The sequence below is a fragment of the Lactuca saligna genome, chromosome 4 (genome assembly GCF_052625555.1).
Source record: "Lactuca saligna cultivar CGN05327 chromosome 4, ASM5262555v1, whole genome shotgun sequence".
Taxonomy (NCBI): domain Eukaryota; kingdom Viridiplantae; phylum Streptophyta; class Magnoliopsida; order Asterales; family Asteraceae; genus Lactuca; species Lactuca saligna.
The window spans coordinates 337,011,089-337,015,267 of NC_136420.1; the positions used below are offsets into that span (position 1 = coordinate 337,011,089).

The following is a 4,179-nucleotide window of genomic DNA, read 5'->3' on the forward strand; positions in this document are numbered from 1 at the left end:
ATTATAATGAGAAATTATATATATATATATATATATATATATATATATATATATATATATATATATTAAAAATGTGTGTTCTTAGCTACAGTAATTTGGGTCATCTTTTGTCAAAATTTCCCTTTCTATTATGCTCTTCTTCTCTTTGTTTTTTTCAGGATCCTTTATTTATGTATTTGTTACTACCGGTTTTTGTATGGGTATTTTATGTCATTTTGTCATTTCTTTAGGTGTATGGGTCTATGCGTTTCCTAGACACATATATTCCACCGCATTTGCCCTCCAATGGCTTTAATCAACATACATAACACTTGCCTGCTCCTTAACCCGATAGTCTCACTGCTCTACTTTGTGAGAAAACCACTACCGCTTCTGCGTCCATGTTATGCCCACCGCCTCTCTCTCTCTCTCTCTCTCTCTCTCTCTCTCAATAAGCCGCTTCACCGCTTTTGTTACCCACTCGGGTGTTCATCGGGTTACTGTCTACCATGGTCACTAGCTCCACCGCCTCCCTCTCCCAAACCTCTCTGTAGAGCACCTCTTTTGGTGGAATCTTTCCAGCTTCAACAGATTCGCTCGACTGAATTGAGAGGTGAGCTTTGTGCCCGTGAAGGAAAAGCAAGAAGAATCGAGAGGTGAGCTTTGTGCCCGTGAAGGAAAAGCAAGAACAAGAAGCGATTGAAGGTATAATCGATTCGACTTTTTCTTCTCTACGCATTCTGTTTTCTAATGCTATTTAATCAAGTGATACATTCTTTCCAGAACCCTATCTATATCCCACCTCTGAGTTTTTCTACCACCTCCAATGGCTTTGAGCTCGCTGTACCCGCTATTGCTTTCCCCATTCTCTCCAAAGTCGGGGTTGAAGACGATGGAATAATTGCCTATTCAATGATTTCAATCATAGTCAAACCTTAACTGATTGCCTTTAGAATTTTGGTTGCTTGACTTGCCAACTCATTTCAAAAACCGATTTCTTTTAACCATTGCCCTTTTGTCTCATCCGCCTCCTTTGCCTCCGCTGGGTGGCTTTATTGCATTCTACATCAGCTTCATTTGCTTCTCTTCATTTATATCTCTTCTAACACTAATTTTTTTTTTCCAGATATGGTCCTTATATCTTTCGCTGACGACACTGCATCCCCCATTTCCGGAGAAACGACGTTCCTAACCCTAATATCCTCTAATTACTCTCACTAACCACCGAAGGTAAATCTCTATTTCTCTGTTACTTTTGTCGATGGATTTGATTGATGAAATAAATCATTTTAATAATTTTTTCTTCAGCGTACGTTTAGTCGAATATCTCTCATGTTTCAATTATCACTCCTCTTTTGTTGGTTTTTTCCTTCGAATTCAACAACCTCAGGTACAATTGTTTCTCTTTCTCTTCTTCTTCTTCTTCTGAATTATTGTCCTCCTGCTGTTGTTGATTGTTGTTGATGTGATATTTCATCTACAATAACATTTTTTTGATTGTGGATTTCATGTATATTTCAAAAAAATTTAGAAACTCATGAAGTTGAAACTAATCATGGTAAGCTTTCTCTATTATGTTTTGATGAAGTTGGAGCTAAGAATAGGAAATGTTTTGTTTGAAAAAAGAAATTGATTTGGGGCATATTAGATTGTTTTTGTTGTTCATACATGACAGATTTGAAGAGGCACATCAAGTGTTTGATGAAATTCCTCAAAAAACCGGTAAGATGAGTTCGACTCCATTCTCAATTACACATGCTTCCTACTCACGCAGTTTCATAACTAATGCTGGGAAAACTAAGGTATCTTTCCCCTTTACTTTAGTTTTATACATTCTATTTCACATACTTTTATTTTTTGTATTCCGGATTAGTAATTTGAGTACAAATTTACTTGATTCCTTTTTGTATATTGATTTATATTGATTTACTTTGTTTTTTTTAATCTTTTTTGGGTTCGGTACTTCCATTTCAGCAGGAGAAGAGTACCTGGTGTAAGAAAGGTGGCTATTTTGATTATTCAGGTCAAATGTAGCAGTTTTTAGATGGAAAATTGGTGTAGATATCTTTGCAAATGTAACACCAACCACATTTCTAAATGTCCTAATCCTTTTATTTTTTTCGTATGTTTAGTCTCAAGCAAGAATATGGTTTGCAGAAGTAGATACACATAAGATTTTATGAACAAATAAGCATACATAGTCTACCTTTTGATGGGGAGCTACTGTAAGTCCATTAGTTTTGGTAAATTACGCTTTTGGTTCTTGTGATGTATCAGTTTTTCCTTTGTTTTAGGGTTTTATTTCATTTGCTTTCGAAAACCTGCATAACTATAACAAAAACCATATAACTATCACGAAGGTAGATGTAATACTTGGGATATATAGTGTAAGGATCTCCCTCAACTAACATGTTATTTCAAAGCATTGACTTATCTATTAAACTCTAAAATGTTTAACAGAATATCATGTCACTATTCTAATTTTCATATAAGTTTACATATTATGATTTTATGACTATCAAATTCTTTGTTTGCAGAAAAAGGTGAAATTGAGGGTAAAGAAAGCCACGAATGGCATTCCTATCCATCGGAAGAACAAACAGGCTCAACGATCTCAACTGCTTACGAATTCGATTAATAGATTTTTCAATTTAGGTTTTCTCATTTTACTTTCGCTTTGCTCTTTAGATGTATGTGACGTGCAGCAGTAGAACATCTTCTCCTAACAAGCACGATTTGTGGAGACCTGTCTAGATCCATCCCCGCGAAGACACTAATTAGGGTAGTCGCAGCAGGTCTTTTTCTACAGGTGTTGATGTTATTGACATCCATGATTTTGTGAGAAGGTGCAAAAAGAAATTACTTTTTTCAGTTTTTATAATATGTTCATATATATATATATATATATATATATATATATATATATATATATATATATATATATATATATATATATATATATATATATATATGTATGTATTTCTATTGCATATATTTATCAAAATGGCATTAATGTGAACTCAAATTTATATTTTGCAGGAAATATGGAAGAGCACAAGGAATTCTTTTGGAATCTATATAATTTCATATTCAAAGCCAAATGTAAGTAGATCATTATTTTATTCTCATACTTTTTCTTCTTTAATGGACTTTGTCTAACTCAATTACTACAAATATTGCAGCAAGAACAGAGGAAGCAGAAATGGGATGTCCACCCAAGACACACATAAATGACCCGATGGGCCCAAGCCTGCTATCACCCGACTTATAAAAGCAGTTTGACCTTTATTCCAGAATAATTGTAGTACATTTTGTGAAGTTACCATTGTTATTATGAAAAATAAAAGGTGAAAGAAATATCAATAGACAACTAATTTTGTCAAGTGTCCAGTATTGTTTATTGTTTTTCTGGTATGCGAAGAAGACAATGAAGTCGAATGAACTCCACTTCTGTAAGCACCATACACCAAAAATGATCAGTTCTATTCACATCCATCCCTGCAACGTGGGGATCCTCATCTAGTTTGAATTATGAATGCCAACTTTTTATCCAAAAGTAATTTCAAAGCAGACGGATAAATCTTCATATTACCCTCCTAAAAATGAAAAAATTAACGATTATAAAAATAGACAGATAAAAAGTAAAAATTAGTTTTATGTAAATGAAGTTAATATCAATAACCTCATTAAACTTTTGAAGCAACTCTTGTATGTTTTTTCCAGAAGTTTCTTTGCGTCACAATCAAATAACGTAAGTGATACCACGCCGGTAAAGTCTTGTACTATAATGGTGTTTTTGAAACTAAAACCACTGATATAAACAAATTCAATAATATAAAGTTAGAAATTTAATCGAAGATTATAATAATATGTATAAAAGAGTTATTAAAAACCTTGGAACAACAGATACGTCATTGTTCATGCAAGTTGAAGTGTAACAATAAAAAACTTTTTTATCGTGCTTTTGGTCTGTTTCACTAGCTTTGTCATCATGCATTAAAACGATTTTTATGGCTTTCTCTTGACAAACATGGGTCATACATTAAAAAATCAATATAAAGGGTATAATTTTGTTTCTGTAACAAAATGAATGAAACTAATATGCTTAAAGTAAATTGATTAATTTTTTTCATGACCTCTCTATAAGAACACAGTAATAACAAATAATAAGAACATAGTAAATGCAAAAAATTGAAGAAG

The 4,179-nt window shown here is 33.0% G+C and overlaps 1 long non-coding RNA gene across 13 annotated transcripts; it reads left to right on the plus strand.

Annotated features, from left to right (window-relative positions):
* Positions 1 to 250: 250 nt before the first annotated feature.
* On the plus strand, positions 251 to 3,349 carry LOC145044212 (uncharacterized). Of its 13 annotated transcripts, none has more exons than XR_013681252.1 (9): positions 252 to 684; positions 1,106 to 1,209; positions 1,288 to 1,369; positions 1,511 to 1,781; positions 1,954 to 2,054; positions 2,137 to 2,222; positions 2,517 to 2,825; positions 3,019 to 3,081; positions 3,162 to 3,349. It is a non-coding gene; the product is annotated as an uncharacterized LOC145044212 (long non-coding RNA). The 13 variants fall into 13 exon arrangements; XR_013681248.1 differs by having other exon boundaries at positions 255 to 684; positions 1,954 to 2,002; positions 2,112 to 2,222; XR_013681254.1 differs by having other exon boundaries at positions 256 to 684; positions 1,957 to 2,054; positions 2,137 to 2,204.
* Positions 3,350 to 4,179: the final 830 nt, after the last annotated feature.